General features: G+C 41.7%; 1 pseudogene; it reads right to left on the bottom strand.

Annotated features, from left to right (window-relative positions):
- The window catches only part of LOC149274575 (myomegalin-like), a 111,258-nt pseudogene that overhangs the window by 66,139 nt on the left and 26,603 nt on the right, over positions 1–18,516 (bottom strand).

Raw genomic sequence — 18,516 nt, 5'->3', positions numbered from 1 at the left:
GGACCGAGGCTGTTTTAATACTTTTGTGGTGCTTGTGTTCAGCTGTAATTTTCTCCTCACCCATTTAGTGTACCCACATAAGTTATATATTGTTTTTTTCAGGACAAGATGGGCTTTCTTCAGATACCATTATTTTGATCGTATGATCTTATTTACTATAAAAAAAATTATAAAAAAAACATGGTGAAAAATTGAAAAAAACACATTTTATGACTTTTATTTGAAAAATCTTTTACTCACCTAAAAAAGCAAGTAAAAAAACTAGCTAAATAGATTCTACTACTTGTCCTGAGTTTAGAAATACCCAATGTTTTTTTGCTGTTTTTTTGTAAGTTATAGGGCAATAAGTACAAGCAGCGTTTTATGATTTCCAAATCTTTTTTAACAAATCTGGTCAGTCTGCCTCCATCTCCTCTTTGGAACATCTTTGAAGCCGGTTAACTCAATTTAACCCATTCAAACCATATATTTTTGAAAACTAGACACCCCAGGGTATTCCAAATGCTGTTATTTTAACCCTTTCCATGCACCAATTATACAACTACACTTTGTCAAACTTTGTAATAGTAATTTTTTTTTTTTTTTCTTCACACAAATTGTACTTTAGTTATAGATATACAGGTCCTGGTATATGTCACTGTCAAACAACCCCCCAATGTGTGTTCAGGAACATCTCCTGAGTGCAGTGATACCCGACATGCATGGATTGTCGTGTTTGAGATTTAAAATGCCACATTTGGGAAGTGTGCTTTTTTTGTCCATTTTGGAAAGTCTGTACCTATGCCCTATCTTTGAGCTCAGCCACTCCAATTTACCCCATCAGCCATTTTTTTTTTATATTAGACACCCCTTGGGTATTTGAAGTGCTTTTATTTTAACTCTTTGTTGAGATTTTTGAGAAATTTTAGCACTTGCTCAAAATAATAAACTTTATTTTTTTATTTTATTTTTTTAATACTTTTTTTTTACACATTTTGCTGGTACTGGATGGTTCATCTAGTGACATCACTGCATAATTTTTAAATTTTAGCACTTTTAATTTTTTCCATATTTTTTTTTTTTTTTATATTTTACTAATCACATTGTGATTAGAAAGCTGGGCTCCATTGACTTGCATGGTTGAATGCAGTACCTGTATTCAACCTGCAAGTGGAGCCAGAGTTCTCTAGACCATCTAGCGAACTTTAAAAACTTGTTTGTTTCTTTTACAGAGCGGCCGCCATCTTGCTGATGGCGAAGAACACCGGCAGCTGCAGAGGTAAGCGTTTGGTGTCGCTGGATGCCTCCTGATCGAGGCATTCCAGCGACACCATTTAAGTTTAGGAGGCGATCGTTGATCGCCTCCTAAACGCTTTTAAAACGGGCGTCCGCCGCCATACAATGTATGGCGGCTGTTGACGCCTCGGGGAGGGGCCAAACATGGCCCCCGATGCCGATCTCGGCATTGCTGAATGCCTCGACATCGAGGCATTACAGTAACGCCGTTTAAGCGAAGAAAGTGATCGTTGATCACTTTCTAAGCTTATTTTACTTTTTGACGGTTCAGGACCATGTCATGACGGTCCTGAACCGGCAAAGGTCGCGAAGGGGTTAAGGGTGTTATGGCCACAGGCTAACGCCCTGGAAATCTCCCAGAGGACAACAGATTCAGGAACCAACATGAATGAGACTTATCAAACTTGGGCTCCAAAGCATAAACAGAAGTAGTCTTGAATGGGCAAGGTTGTAGAAGCCAACGCCCAAAAACTGAATGTCCTGTTTTCTTTAGCAAAAAGTTAAGCTGAGCAAGGATTGCATAACTCCTTTTGCAGCTGTCCAGCAAGGAAGTGGCACTCTAAGTGCACAAAATATGTTTGGACTTAAAAGGAGCCTTTATCGTTTTAGAAAAAAATGTTACAGGGCAGAGGCTTTTTTAAGGTTAAGTTAAATTAATCTTACCTTAAAACGCCTCAATCCGTGTGGGGGGTTGGTGCCACGGTTATCCAGTACTGACAAGCCCCACTGCTGTAAGACTGGACTGCACAGCTGAAATAACGTTTACATTTTGTGCCCTGAAGATCGTGTTACAGAGCATGCGCGGATCCGATCAGATCTTCAGCGGAATGCAACGCCTCCCGGGTGTGCGTTCCACTGCTGTGCTTATGCTCCTTCCCTTGCCGACTTGGAGAGAGAACTCTCATTCTGTTCCGTAACATCCGCCAATGCGGATAATCCTACCTCACTCTGCTCACCACCCGGGGAGCAATCGGAGGAGGAATCCCCGTGTGCCCCCACCAAAATACATGTCCGTCCCTGACAAGGGACAAGGAAGAACTGGCTGTGTTTGGTCCGGTGTGCTCTTATGGGTGAGGAGGAGATAGGGAAGGGTGAGGGTTTTAACTCTTTTTATTTCAGATCCTTGTCCCTAAGGAAGAACAACACCCATCTGTACTGCCACTATACGCCGGGAAAATATTTTGTTTTTATTTCCTTTTTTTTTTTTTTCAACCTGCCCCCCCAGTTATGCACATCTGCCCCCTGGCTTGCCACTCTGCCTCCAGAATTGCCTTATACCCCTATATGCCACTCTGGCATTTAGGGGGTTAAAAGGCATATTATGGGGCAGAGTGGCATATAGGGAGGTCTAAGGCATTTCAGGAGGCAGAGTGGCATTAAGGGGGTTAAAAGGCATTTCACAGAGCACTCTGCCTCCAGAAATGCCTTATGCCCCCCATTTAACACTCCCTCCCTCCTCCAAACTTACAGGAGCTTCTGAGTCCCTGGTGTGTAGTCTGGGTAGCGTGTAGAGCTCTACGCAATTCGCGTACACAACTTCCGCTGCAGCCGGGAGGAGGTGCGGCTAGCAACGGGGGTTGTCTGCGTCCATCGCGCAGACCTTCCCCGACCGTCAGAGTTCCCCGGCCACCCCGGTGAGGCAGCGTGTAGAGCTCTACGCGATTCGCGTACACAACTTCCGCTGCAGGCGGGAGGAGGTGCGGCTAGCAGCGGAAGTTGTCTACGCGAATGGCGCAGAGCTCTACACGCTGCCCGGACTAAGCACCGGGGACTCAGAGGTACTGGTAAGTGTGTGTGGGGGGGTTGCTTAGTCCGGGCAGCGTGTAGAGCTCTACGCGAATCGCGCAGAAGTACCGGTAAGTGGGGAGGGGGTGAGACAGGAGGATCCAGGTCCCCTGCATCGCTGAGGGGGATCTGGATCTTAGTCTCATAGTCAGACCTAGTTGAGGTCTGATTATAAGAGGACCCCGATTATAAGACGAGGGGTACTTTTCAGAGCATTTGCTCTGGAAAAAACCTTGTCTTATAATCGAGCAAATACGGTAATATGCTGTAAACTGATGGGAGGGAAAAGCAGATACAACATTCTTGTAAATAGAAGCAAGGGCCAAGATAGAAGATAAAATGTAAACTATTTTAAGGTTTGCAGAGTATTAGAGAAAATATAGTAATGTGCTAATGTTGAAATCATGCGGAAAATATGGCCCCTTTATTAATTTCTTATTAACTATAGTGCAAATATCTTATTCAAATAAACCTGTGCTTTTTACAACAAAATATAATTCTAAATTGATAAATATATTCAGTATTTCCAAAAGAAGAACATGAGCTACCTGGTATTCTTTTTCTTTTCTTAAAAAGAATTGAAGATCCTCCTTAGCTTTGGCTAGTAAATTTTTTTCTGCAGTTACTGCTTTTTCATTTTCTTCAGCTGTCAAAAAACACAAGTTTATGCAGCTGATCCCACAAGAAATCTCTCTTTTTTTTTTTTTTAGAATAAAGAATAAGAATGTCTTTATATGCATATTTTAGTCTAACTTCATTTCATGAATTTTGAGATCTCTCATTACAAAACTAGCACTGGAATCTTAATTACTAAATAAATCAAGAGCTATACTCTAATGCAATTTCAAAAAACTTATTTACTGACTCAAGTTTCAAAGAATAACAAACACAGTAGCATGCATGTGGGATACCAGCACCTATTACCCAGAAGGCACATGTCTATGCCATGCCTTAAAAGTGGCTGTTTTATTCCTAAAAAATAAATGAACAAATGAATACAATCCCACACAATTAATGTTTCTTCACTGAATATGTAGTTAAATCTAAATACTAGAAAACCGTTGTTCCGCAATCTCCAAATGGTGAAAATATGTAAAACAACCACAGAAATGAAATAGCACAAAGGTTATTTATTTATTTTTTTAACTGGCATACTAGAGGAACTCACCAGCTTCTTTAAGATCTCCAGACTCATGTCTAATACACATGGAAGTTAGATCACCACAGAGAACACCGGACTGAACCAATTGCTGAAAACAAGACATTTATTTTTACTTATTCTTAAAATATAAAACTCTTTATATAAGGAGGCATATGTATTAAAATACATAACTATATAGGAGATAGGTACCTACTAAAAGGGCTGCACCATAGCACTAGGATACTTTAAATTCATGGCATCACATTTTATGAAATTGTACATCAAACCAAACTGATCTTGAAATCAGGACAGTAACAAATATTTCATAATGCACCCCTCCCACAAAAAATGACAGATTAAGAAAACACCATTAGCTATAACAAAATTTTGTAAATAAAATAGAGCGCTGAATAAAGATATACTCATTTAGCCAACTAGGTTCCTTCTTTCCTTGCAGGAGGATTGAGAAATGACTTACATGAGGCAGATTCCCTTCTAAATTTTGCTGTTCTTTAAGTTTACAGTTCCTACAAATGATAGGAATGCAAGCTACAGAGTTTAGAGAAACATAAAAAACACTACTGTAAGCTAACCCAACACACACACACACACATTATATATATATATACACACACATACACACACACACACACAAAGTGAAGGAAAAAAATATTTGATCTCCTGCTGATTTTGTCGGTTTGCCCGCCTACAAAATCAGCCCATCAGTCTATAATTTTAATGGTAGGTTTATTTGAACGGTGGGAGACAGAAAAACAAAAATCCAGAATAATGCATTTCAAATAAACTATAAATTGATTAGCATTTTACTCAGTGACATAAGTATTTGATCGCCTAGATGAAGCAAGATGTCTGGCTCCTAGGTGTCTTTTATACAGGTAACAAGCCGAGATTGGGAGCACTCTCCTAAAGGGAGCGCTCCTAATCTCAGCTTGTTACCTGAATAAAAGACACCTGTCCACAGAAGCAAGCAATCAATCAGATTCCAAACTCTCCACTATGCCCAAGACCAAAGAGCCGTCCAAGGATGTCAGGGACAAGATTGTAGAGCTACCCAAGGCTGGAATGGGCTACAAGACCATCGCCAGGCAGCTTGGTAAGAAGGTGACAACAATTGGTGCGATTATTCACAAACGGAAGACACACAAAATAACTGTCAATTTCCCTTGACCTGGGGCTCCATGCAAGATCTCACCTCGTGGAGTTTCAATGATCATGAGAATGGTGAGGAATCCGCCCAGAACTACACAGGAGGCTCTTGTCAATGATCTCAAGGCAGCTGGGACCATAGTCACCAAGAAAACAATCGGTAACACACTACGCCGTGATGGACTGAAATCCTGCAGCGCACATGTACAGACCTGCCTGAAGTTTTCCAATGAACATCTGAATGATGAGGAGAACTGGGTGAAAGTGTTGTGGTCAGATGAGTCCAAAATCGAGCTATTTGGCATTAAACTCAACCGCTTGGAGGAGGATAAATGGTGCCTATGACTCCTAAAACTGGTGTTCTAGGAGTCGTAGGCAGCATTTCTCCACCGTCAAACTTAGAGGTAGAAACATTATGATTTGGGGGTGGTTTCCTGCTAAGAGGACAGGTCAACTTCACCGCATCAAAGGGATGGAGCTATGTACTATCAGGGTGAGAACCTCCTTCCCTCAGCCAGAGCATTGAAAATGGGTCGTGGATGGGTATTCCAGCATGGCAATGACCCAAAACACACGGCCAAGGCAACAAAGGAGTGGCTCAAGAAGAAGCACATTAAAGGTGTGGCCTAGCCAGTCTCCAGACCTTAATCCCATAGAAAATTTGTGAAGGGCGCTAAGGATTAGAGTTGCCAAATGTCAACCTCGAAACCTTAATGACATACCATTAAAATTATAGACTGACCATGTTTTTCTCAGTGGGCAAACGTACACTAATGAAATGTTTTTTAAAATTTTCTGTGTTCAGTTTGCAACTATAAAGAAATAATTTATATTAAGTGATTGTATCTAATTGAATGTTATCTATAGATAAAATCTAATGAATGCATATAATCGGTATTATTTTGTACTGATAGTTGAAATACATTAGAAATGCAGATTATTGAGTGAAATAACAAAAAATTGCATAAATTTTCAAACAGCATTTTTACTTTTAATGCATGTTAAGAGTCAATTTTGAATTTTTACTACATACTGTAAAGCACATGAAATACACCTCATTCCTCCAAATCAATAAAATGACATTAAAAAAACAAAACCAAAACAGTTCTTTCTAAATTATTTCTATCTTATGCAGATATGATTGCTCACAGTATCCAAGAGCTCCTGGATCTCTCTCTTGTGTTCATCAGCTTGTTGGCTTAAGGAATGCAGAGAGCTCTGCAGCAATTTCTCTTTCATCTCCATACAGACTTTTAACTCTTCTATCAGCTCTCCACTGCCAAATGCAGGACTTCTTAGAAAATATGCTGTCATGCCCTGCAACAGGAATGCTTTAATTACGGTCTAATATTTGTTGCCTTTGTCTGAATTATTTTCTCTCCACCTAATGTATCGGTTTGTCCTAGTCAATTCTAGTCTTGTCATACCCCTTGAATATATGTATTGTATTAAGTGCAGTGTAAATCGTTGGCGCTATATAAATAAAAGTGGCTATTTAATAATGTTAGCTAAGCAATGAGATTGCATCAGCAATCATGTGCTGCCAATGCAAACAAATTAAAAAGCTGGCTGTGTATGGTGTACCTCTCAATAAAATGGAATGTATCCTATGACACATTTAATCATATCAATTAATATCATTCTGACTCATTTAAGAATTCACAAATAGAGGAGGCCAAGTGTCTCCATTCTTCAAATGAAGAGGTTATATGCTATTGGAATGGGACAACTAATTATCCCTGGCTTTAGTCACTACTGTTCTTTAGTGACATCACAGTATGTTGTAGGTTTAGAGGTGTATCACAAGTACTACACACACTGATAAAAATAAGATCAGAAAGCAGGGCTACAATTAATAATGTGATCGTGCCACAGAACTTTTGGCTTACCATCCTTCTTGCACCCTTTCCACACTAAGATTCATCATCAGGAAACAGTCATGTCCTGTAGCTGTTGGGTTTGGGAATATACTGGGGAACTTAGAATGTTTGGTGGGCGGGTGTCAGCCTAGTTATAACAGTCCTCATCAGCAGATATAATTGCCAGGAAGTCTCTAGCAGTGGCTGGCCAGTTGAACAAGGTAAGTAATGTTCATTTAGCAGACTCAGCTAAAGGTGAGACTTTTGTGGGCTTTGAGGGTGCTCACTAAAGGAAGAGTTGTCATGTTATTAATGTACAATCCTAATGACCTTCTGCAGCACAGCGAGCTTCGCTAAATTGATGAGAATGCTTTAAAGCCTCTTTACACATTAAATTATGTTAATTACATGGGGCCATAGAAGCCCTTCAAGTTAGAGAAATTTGCTAGAGATAGCAATTCAAAGTTATTAGTGAAGTGAAAGCATTAAACCCATATGTAATCAACTGTCCCTTTAGCAAATAAGCCCAATTGTGCTAGCAGAATTACCAGCAAATGAATAGATTTAGCTATTTCCCCTAATGAAAATGTACTCCCTCCCCACCACTACACTTAACTGCCATCACAGGAATGGGCTGGTTGTCCAACGTTGGAAAGCTTAGCTGGGCTTCCCAAACAGAAAATTAAATCAATGTTCTAAAATATTTGTCTTATCTTTTTAGTGGCTAAAATATTTAATAATGAATAAATAATGCATAATTGCAGGTCCACTAAGTACAATTGTAAATGTTTTAAACACTTCAAGCTTAGTATGCAAGAGCATACTGTGGCTAAAGTTAAAATAAGCAGACTTTGAGCAAATATTTTTCTGTCTAACTCTAAGGTGTTATAAAGACAGGAAGACTATGCTGGAAGAAAGATTTAGTGAAGCTTTGCAATGCAAACATTTGAAATCTGCATTTCAATTGCATGAGATGGTATGGGATAATCTGAGAAATAATGGGCAAATGGTAATAATAGCGGAGCCTTCCATATCATTGTCTCTGATGTTCCTGACAGCTTATGTGGCTTAACATCTTTTTCTACACTGGCCCAAAAAAATGTATGAACTTCAACAAAATATTATTTTCTGTAATACAACTATAATCCATTTTCCTTACTAATACACGAGTCATACATATAACAACCTGCACAATATTGTGTAGGTCCCCCTTTTTCTGCCAAAACAGCCCTGACCAGTCAAGGCATGGACTCCACTAGAGGCAAAGTTGGCAGGGCTAGCTGGGGGCAATACACAAGGGTGTTGGGGCATCAATACACAAATGGGGGCATCTGAGGCCATCGCATAAATCAATACTAAAAAGGAAGGGCTGGCTGGGGGTGATTCACAAGGGGCAAAAAAAACAAGTGGGGGGAGGGAAAACGACCGCAAAACAGCGTGGACGATGCATTTGTTTTTATAGCTTTAGCTAAGCCCGTCCAGAAGTGGGAGTGTGACCGAGCCTGTCCTGGTGTGTGTGTGTGTGTGTGTGTGTGTGTGTGTGTGTCTGGGTATCGGTGAGGCAGAGCTTGGCCTCTTCCGTGCGTCTGGGTATCTGTGTGGCAAAGAATGTTCTCGTGTGTGTGTTTAGATGTTGGTGCCACAGCCTGTGCTGGTGTGTGCAGAAATAAACTGAACTATTTAATTTTTTCTTATCCAGAGATAAAACACCTTACTGAGGTGATGTGAGGTGATATTTCAATCAGCATATTTTATTAAAAATAATTAGTTGCACTAAATTGTGGCTTCAAGTGTATTGTGACTTTTTTTAGTGTACCGATTACTCCCAATCCCATCACATAAGATTCTATTTTATACTAGCACTGATGTCATCTTTATCCAGTACACATGGATGCCGATGAGTTAAGAGTCTCTATTCCCAGGCACTTATTTGGCCCTTTTAACACTTTTGGTTCCTGGGATTTTAATAATAATGTGGTATTCTGTTACTGAAAAGGAACAAATTTTAAAGAATGATTTATAGCTATTTGGATGGCAAATAGTGTGGCTCAGACAGACATGTGTAAAGGGTGTGGCTTGTGGGCACACAACTAGGGCTGCAACAACTAATCGATAAAATCGATAATAATCGATAATGAAAATCGTTGCCAACGAATTTCATTATCGATTAGTTGAATCGATTTTTATTGATTATTAAATGAGGGTTTTTTCAGAGCAAACGCTCTGAAAAATACCCCTCATTATATAATCCGTTTAGTCTGACTCACAGCAGCAGCTCCTACTTACCAGTCCCTCCCTGTAATCACTGTGACAACTGGCCCCGCCCCCTTCCTTCTCCCAGAAGGCCAGAACCACATGGCTGTGACACTCATCTAACTGTAAGTATAAAATTAATATTTGGGCTACTGAAAGTTAGGGGAGGTGGGAGTTAATTTAGGGGCTGTTATGGTTAATGGGGTGTTTAGGGTTCATTTAGGGACAGTTATGGTTAATGGGGTGTTTAGGGTTAATTTAGGGACAGTTATGGTTAATAGGGTGTTTAGGGTTAATTTAGGGGCAGCTATGGTTCTCTGTGAGTTCTGCTTGGCTTTTGCAGTTGCATTTAGCTTGGACACACAAGCGAATCCTGAGCTGGGGCGAATCTCCTAAGTGACATCTCTAAGTGAGGAGTTACAAGCAAAGAAGGAGTTAAAAAGCAAGAAGGAGGGTAAAGTATAAATCCTTGTGATTCCATATATTTATATATATATATTGCACCTTACTGTCTGTTTTTGCCAGTTATTTGAGCTATCCCCATTGCCAAGATGTCCTCCATGTTTGACAATGCGGTCAGGTGTACATCTTGCTCAATGTATGCAATCCTTGATCAGCGCTTCGAGGGTGCATATTGCTGTGCGAGATGTGTACGGGTTGCTCATTTGGAAGCACAAATCCTGAGTCTTGAGATGCAACTGGCAACACTGAGATCTATTGACAACTTGGAGAGGAGTCTGCTGCTCACTGAGCAAGCTCTCTCAGGGGTAGAGGTGGGGGAGGATAGCGGGATGGAGGTACAGGACAGTCAGGCAGCTAGCTGGGTTACAGTTAGAAGGCGGGGTAGGGGGAAAAGCGCCAGGGAGGCTAGTCCTGATCTAGCACACCCCAACAAGTTTGCCCGGTTGGCAGATGAGGGGGATGTTAGTTCAGAGTTAGCAGTACTGCAGCACTGCCTCTGACCACCAGAGGGGTGTTTGCTCCAGTAAGGAGGGAAGGAGGAGCACAGGGCAGGCCAGACAGGTGCTGGTAGTGGGGGACTCAATTATTAGGGGGACAGACAGGGCGATCTGTCACAAAGACCGGGATCGCCGAACAGTGTGTTGTCTGCCTGGCGCTCGAGTTCGGCACATCGCGGATCGGGTTGACAGATTACTGGGAGGGGCTGGAGAAGACCCAGCAGTCATGGTGCACATTGGCACCAATGACAAAGTGAGAGGTAGGCGGAGTGTCCTTAAAAATGACTTCAGGGACTTAGGTAGCAAGCTTAAGGCAAGGACCTCCAAGGTAGTATTTTCTGAAATATTACCTGTACTACGTGCCACACCAGAGAGGCAGCGGGAGATTAGGGAGCTAAACAAGTGGCTCAGAAGCTGGTGTAGGAAGGAGGGGTTTGGGTTCATGGAGAACTGGGCCGACTTCTCTGTCGGATACAGGCTCTACGGTAGGGACGGGCTGCACCTCAATGGGGAGGGTGCAGCTGTGTTCGGGGAGAAGATGGCCAGAAGGGTGGAGGAGTGTTTAAACTAGGTAAAGGGGGGGAGGGAAACTACAATATAGAAGGGGAAGATAGTGTAGATAGAAAGCTGGGGCTTATAAATGTACCTGGGGTGGAGCGGAGGGAGGGGTTAGAATAGTCAATAGGGATAGGCTTCATAGGGAAAAAAACCATACACCTCTAAATTGTATGCTTACTAATGCCAGAAGTCTGACATGGTTGGATGATAGCTATGACTGGGCGGTTAACATACAGGGTTATAGTCTATTCAGGAAGGATCGGAAAAAACGAAAAGGGGGAGGAGTTTGCCTTTATGTAAAGTCCAGCCTAAAGGCCACACTGCGGGAGAATATATGTGAGGGAAATGATAATGTGGAGTTATTATGGGTAGAAATATATGGAAAGAAAAATAATAATAAAATACTGATCGGGGTTTGCTATAAGCCACCAAATATAATGGAAGCAGCAGAAGATCAATTGTTAAAGCAAATAAACAAGGCAGCAAATCACAATGAGGTGGTTATTATGGGGGACTTTAACTATCCCGACATAAACTGGGAAACAGAGACCTGTGAATCTCATAAAGGAAACCGGTTTCTGACTATAAGTAAGGATAATTATCTGTCCCAAATGGTACAGGACCCGACCAGAGGGGGCGCCCTACTGGACTTAATATTAACCAACAGACCTGACAGAGTAACTAATGTGCAGGTCAGGGGGCATCTAGGAAATAGTGATCACAATATGATACATTATAACTTGTCCTTCAATAAGGGAACTCTTAGAGGAGCCACAAGAACTATGAACTTTAGGAAGGCAAAGTTTGATCAACTAAGAGAAGCCCTTAACACTGTAAATTGGGAAAATGTCCTCAAAAACAAGAGTACAGACACTCAATGGGAGATTTTTAAGGATATCTTAAATTCTCACTGTGAAAGGAACATACCGTATGGGAATAAAAGAGTCAGGAACAAGAGAAAACCAATGTGGATAAATAAAAATGTAAAGGGGGTAATAAATGGCAAAAAAGGCATTTAAGCTACTAAAACAGGAAGGCAGTGAGGAAGCACTAAAAAGCTATCGGGAAAAAAATAAAATATGTAAAAATCAGATAAAAGCAGCAAAAGTGGAGACAGAAAGACTCATTGCCAAAGAGAGTAAAAAAAAACCCAAAATGTTCTTTAACTATATAAATAGTAAAAAGGTTAAAAATGAAAGCGTTGGCCCCTTAAAAAGTAATGAGGGAGAAGTTATAGACGGGGATCAGGAAAAAGCTAATCTATTAAATATATTCTTCTCTGCTGTATTCACAGAGGAAAATGAAATGCCAGGTAATATACAGCAGGATGAGATAAATGCCCCAGTACATGTCGCCTGTCTAACCCAGGAAGAAGTGCAGTGCCGCCTAAAAAAAAAATCAAAATAGACAAATCACCAGGTCCAGATGGCATTCACCCCCGCGTTCTAAGGGAGTTAAGCAATGTAATAGACAGACCCCTATTTCTAATATTCAAGGACTCTACAGTGACAGGGTCTGTTCCCCAGGACTGGCGCATAGCAAATGTTGTGCCAATATTCAAAAAGGGGACAAAAAGTGACCCGGGGAATTATAGGCCTGTTAGTTTAACTTCTGTTGTGTGTAAACTGTTTGAGGGTTTCCTAAGAGATGCTATTTTGGCGTATCTCAATGAAAATAAGTGTATGACTCCATATCAGCATGGGTTTACAAGGGATCGGTCCTGTCAAACTAACCTGATCAGCTTTTATGAGGAGGTGAGCTCAAGACTGGATCGGGGTGAATCGCTGGATGTCGTATATCTTGATTTTTCCAAAGCATTTGATACGGTGCCACATAAAAGGCTGGTACATAAAATGAGAATGCTTGGGCTGGGGGAGAATGTGTGTATGTGGGTAAGCAACTGGCTCAGTGATAGGAAACAGAGGGTGGTTATTAATGGTACATACTCTGAGTGGGTTACTGTTGCTAGTGGGGTACCACAGGGGTCAGTTTTGGGTCCTATTTTTAATATATTTATTAATGACCTTGTAGAGGGATTGTATAGTAAAGTATCAATCTTTGCAGACGATACTAAGCTCTGGTTAACACAATAGAGGACAGTGCACGATTACAAATGGATCTGCATAGGTTGGAGGCTTGGGCTGGGATGTGGCAGATGAGGTTCAATACAGATAAATGTAAGGTTATGCACATGGGGAAGAAAAATCCAGGCTGGGAATATGTATTAAATGGGAAAACACTGGGGACGACTGACATGGAAAAGGACTTAGGAGTTTTAGTTAACAGTAAATTTACCTGTAGCGACCAGTGTCAGGCAGCTGCTGCTAAGGCAAATAAAATCATGGGGTGCATCAAAAGGGGCATAGATGCCCACGACAAGGAAATAATTCTACCACTGTACAAGTCACTAGTCAGACCACACATGGAATACTGTATACAGTACTGGGCACCAATGTACAAGAAAGATATAGTGGAGCTGGAGAGGGTTCAAAGATGGGCAACCAAAGTAATAAGGGGAATGGGAGGACTACAGTACCCAGAAAGATTATCAGAATTAGGCTAGGTTTCCACTTGGTTTTTTTTAGCTAAAAACGCCCATAAAAACGCCAATAGCGCCACCTGGCGTTTTTTTAGTGAAAAAACGCAGCAGCCAGATGTTAGCTGTTCTTCAATAGGAAATCGCAGAATACCATATCCACTTGGCGTTTTTTTGTTTGGCGTTTTTTCAGTCCTCTTTGGCGTTTTTCTGCTTTTTTGGGCTCTGTGGCAGTTTTTCTAAATCGCAGCATGTTGACACTCTGGCGTTTTTTGCAAGGAAATCTTGGCGTATTTCTCCAATAGAAGTCTATGGGAGAGAAAAAACGCCATGAAAAAGCCATGTGGGTTTATTGCCTTGGCGTTTTTTATGGCGTTTTTTCCACAGTTACAATGCAGAGGATGGACCCAGTATCTGTGTGTCCTACGAGAAATAGGCTGGAAACAAACAGTTTCACACAAAACAAAGTTCATATTGAATTCTACACCATTTGGAACAAACATGCCATTACAAACAAACATACGCAACGCATCAACTGGATCCTGCGTGCCAAAAGCAACAGCAAACAATTTGCACCATCATTTGGGGCCAATCTTCCTAGAGGAGCAGACATTCGGAATAAAGCACGCCTTACAAACCACAGAAAAGTGACAAAAGGGTCCGCCGGGGTGTTTAAGTAGAACTCTACCAAGTAAATTACATCAGGGGGCAGATACTTGCCATTTATCCTAATTCCTTTTAGCTGGGTGAAACTTCTAACTTGTAAAGGCTGGAAAAACTGCCTAAGGTCAAAAAAAGCAATTTCCACAGAAAGGCTAAAACGCCAGAAAAAACTCCAGAAAAAAACGCCAAAACGCAGGAAAATGCAGTGGCAGTTTTCTTGGCGTTTTTCATCAAGAAAAAAAACGCAGGACAAAAACCCAAGTGGAAACCTAGCCTTAGGGTTATTTAGTTTGGAAAAAAGACGGCTTAGGGGGGATTTAATAACTGTATAAATATATAAGGGGACAGTACAGAGATCACTCCCAGGACCTATTTATACCCAGGACTGTATCTATAACAAGGGGACATCCTCTACGGTTGGAGGAAAGAAGGTTTCTACACCAGCACAGACGGGGGTTCTTTACAGTAAGAGCGGTGAGATTATGGAACTCTCTGCCAAAGGAAGTGGTTATGGTAAACTCAATAAAAGAGTTCAAAAGGAGCCTGGACGTGTTTCTTGAAAGCAATAATATTACAAGTTATGGATATTAGATTAATAGGGACAGAACGTTGATCCAGGGATTTATTCTGATTGCCATATTTGGAGTCGGGAAGGAATTTTCCCCCTGGTATGGGGCAATTGGCATCTGCTTCATAAGGGTTTTTTTGCCTTCCTCTGGATCAACACAGTAGGGACACAATATGTATATAGGTTGAACTTGATGGACTTTGGTCTTTTTTCAACCTTATGAACTATGTTACTATGGTTAATGGTGTGTTTAGGGTTAATTTAGGAGCAGCTGTGGTTAATGGGGTGTTTGGGGTTAATTTGAGGCAGTTTTGGTTAATGGTATGTTTAGGGTTAATTTAGGGGCTGTTGTGGTTGATGGGGTCTTTAGGGTTAATTTAGGGGCAGTTATGGTTAATGGGGTGTTTAGGGTTAATTTAATGATGAGGACTGAGGGTTAATTTTATTAATTTATTAAAGTTAACTTAAGGTGCCGTTAGAGATAAAGGGGGGCAAACTAAGGGGAATCTAAATCCTGGGGGCAGTGAAGATTAACCCAGTACTTATTTATAAAAGTATGGTCTGTGACTCTATGAGGGGACTATGAGATATCTGGGGGGTATAAGGCATATCTGGGGAGGACGGAGTGACATATGTGGGGGTATAAGGCATATGTGGGGAGGGCAGTGTGGCATGTCTGGGGAGGACAGAGTGGTGTATCAGGGTGTATAAGGCAGATCTGGGGCCACAGTGGCATATCTGGGGGTAGAGTGGAGTGGCTTATCTGGGGGTAGAGTGGAGTGGCATATGCGGGGAGGGCGGTGTGGCATGTCTGGGAGGCAATGTGGCATGTCTGGGGAGGATGGAGTGGTGTATCGGGGTATAAGGTGTATCAGGCACAGTGGCATATGTGGGGGTAGAGTGGAGTGACATATTTGGGAGGCAGCGTGGAGTGGCATATGTGGGAGGCAGCGTGGAGTGGCATATGTGGGAGGCAGCGTGGAGTGGCATATGTGGGAGGCAGCGTGGAGTGGCATATGTGGGAGGCAGAGTGGCATATGTGGGAGGCAGCGTGGAGTGGCATATGTGGGAGGCAGCGTGGAGTGGCATATGTGGGAGGCAGCGTGGAGTGGCATATTTGGGAGGCAGAGTGGAGTGGCATATGTGGGAGGCAGAGTGGCATATGTGGGAGGCAGAGTGGAGTGGCACATGTGGGAGGCAGCGTGGAGTGGCATATGTGGGAGGCAGAGTGGCATATGTGGGAGGCAGAGTGGAGTGGCATATGTGGGAGGCAGCGTGGAGTGACATATGTGGGAGGCAGAGTGGAGTGGCATATGTGGGAGGCAGAGTGGAGTGGCATATGTGGGAGGCAGAGTGGAGTGGCATATGTGGGAGGCAGAGTGGAGTGGCATAAGTGGGAGGCAGCGTGGAGTGGCATATGTGGGAGGCAGCGTGGAGTGGCATATGTGGGAGGCAGCGTGGAGTGGCATATGTGGGAGGCAGCGTGGCATGTCTGGGAGGCAGCGTGACAAGCCTGGGCTCAAACGTGCATAAATTGGGGGGGTCTGGTTGCGAAATAAAGGCAAGAAATGCATTTTATCAAAGTTTTTTTATTATGCTGTTTGTATTTAATATAATTTGTTTATTACATTATTTTAAATAAATGAAAAATTTACATTCATTTTTTTTATCCGATTAATCGAAAAAATAATCGGCCAACTAATCGATTATGAAAATAATCGTTAGTTGCAGCCCTACACACAACCTCGACCATGCAATACAATACATGGGGCTGTTGTCCAAAAATTTTCAGGGCTGTTTTTCATTCCCAGTCCGGCCCTGGCACCAAGACGTTAGCAGCAGATCCTTTAAGTCCTGTAAGTTGCAAGGCGGGGCCTTTATGGATGCATTCTGCTCCATGTATTCTCCAGGTAAGCGACACAGGTGCACCAGGCCATCCACGTGATGTAAAAGAAAAAGTGATTCATCACACCAGGCCACCTTCTTCTATTTCTCCGTGGTCCAGTTCTTATGCTCACATGCCGATTGTAGGGTAGTGGACTGGGGTCAGTATGGGCACCTTGACTGGTCTGCGGCTATGCAACCCCATACTCAAACTGCATTGGGCTGTGTGTTCTGACACCTTTGTATCAGAACCAGCATTAACTTTTAAGTTTGAGAATGAAAGGTTCACTTGCTGCCAAACATGTTCCACCCACTGACAGGTGTCATGATTACAAGATTCAGTGTTATTCACTTCACTTGTCAGTGGTCACAGTCTTATTGCTTGCATAGTACAAAAAGCACCAAACATGGTCAGGAGATACTTTCTAAACTTTTAACATTTCTCAGGGTTATGTTAAAAAATGTATGCATTTTTTAAACACTCCTCTGAAACATATCATTAAATCAAGCTCAATATACTCATTGCTTAAAGTGCTCTTACCTCTATCTCTTTGCTGCGCTCTTCTAGAGAACTCTGCAACTGTTGCACAATGCTATCTTTCTCATTCAGAAAGTGCCTGTTTATCTCTTCTGTTTTTTGCAGCAACCACTGAAGATTCTTGCAAGCAGCTGCAATCTGCTCCAGTTCCATGTCCTTAGCCTTTACAAGATTATCAAGGCTCTAGAAATATATATCATGGTAGACATCTTAAAGAAAAGTCACACTAAAAAAGATATAGTAGACATACAGAACACACATAGATATCCCAATACATATACGCAAGCCACACCTGTCCTGGCTAGTTAAATAAAAACTTTTTCTTTCCCAACTGCTGGCAGGGTATAGTGGTGTATAACAGTTTCCACTCTACTGTGAAGACCTTCCACAAGATTTCAGAGAGTTTCTGTGGGAATTTTTGTCCACTCCATTTGTGAGGTCAGACACGGATGTTGTCCGAGAAGGTCTGACTCGCAATCTCCGTTCCAGTTCATCCCACCGGTGCTCAGAGGGGTTGAAGTCAGGTTACTGACCAAGACATTTTGGACAATGCTAAGCTTCCAACTTTGTGGGAACAGTTTGGGGAGGGCCTTTTTCTAATCCAGCATGAGTGCACAAAGCAAGGTACATAAAGACATGGTTGGATGAGTTTGGTGTGAAAGAACTTGACCAGCCTGCACAGACCCCTGACCTCAAACCCCATCAATTCCCACAGAAACACTCCAAAATCGTGGGGGAGGAGTGACTACATATTAATGTCTGTTTTTAAAATACAATGTCATAAAAGTGCTTGTTGGTGTAATAGTCAGGCGTCCATATAGTGCACATAAAATAAGCCGGAATATTTGTGAAGTGCTCTAAATTAGCAAGGTTCTACCATGTACAGCCAGATTCACCTTACAGAAGTTATATAAAATACATGCAAAATATACATTTTTGGGGATGGAGCCCAAGCCACAAAGAAGGGCCTGTAATCAAACAAATAAAATACCTATAAAGGTATATAAATGGCACATACATCTGTATAAATGTCCTTGCGTATGTCGAACATTTCGAGGCCTTTGATGATTAATTTTAAATATATCCCATATATTGTGCTAACCATTCCATGATCAAACGATAAATAATCAGAAAATCTAAGCTTCCAAACATGTGCACATAGAAACATAACACTGTAAGGCAGTATTAATCATTCCACCATATCACAAGGTATTTTAGATGCCCAACAACCATCTGAAAAAAGAGAGATTCAAGATCTAATTTTAAAAAGTAACAGCCTAATGTTTCTGAAAGTCTCATTATCATAATATAAAGCAACATGTTAACCATA

This window comes from Sceloporus occidentalis, unplaced genomic scaffold, assembly GCF_023333645.1.
Source record: "Sceloporus occidentalis isolate IW3139 unplaced genomic scaffold, rSceOcc1.0.p SCAF_323, whole genome shotgun sequence".
Lineage (NCBI taxonomy): Eukaryota > Metazoa > Chordata > Lepidosauria > Squamata > Phrynosomatidae > Sceloporus > Sceloporus occidentalis.
This window is presented reverse-complemented; position numbering and strand designations above follow the sequence as displayed.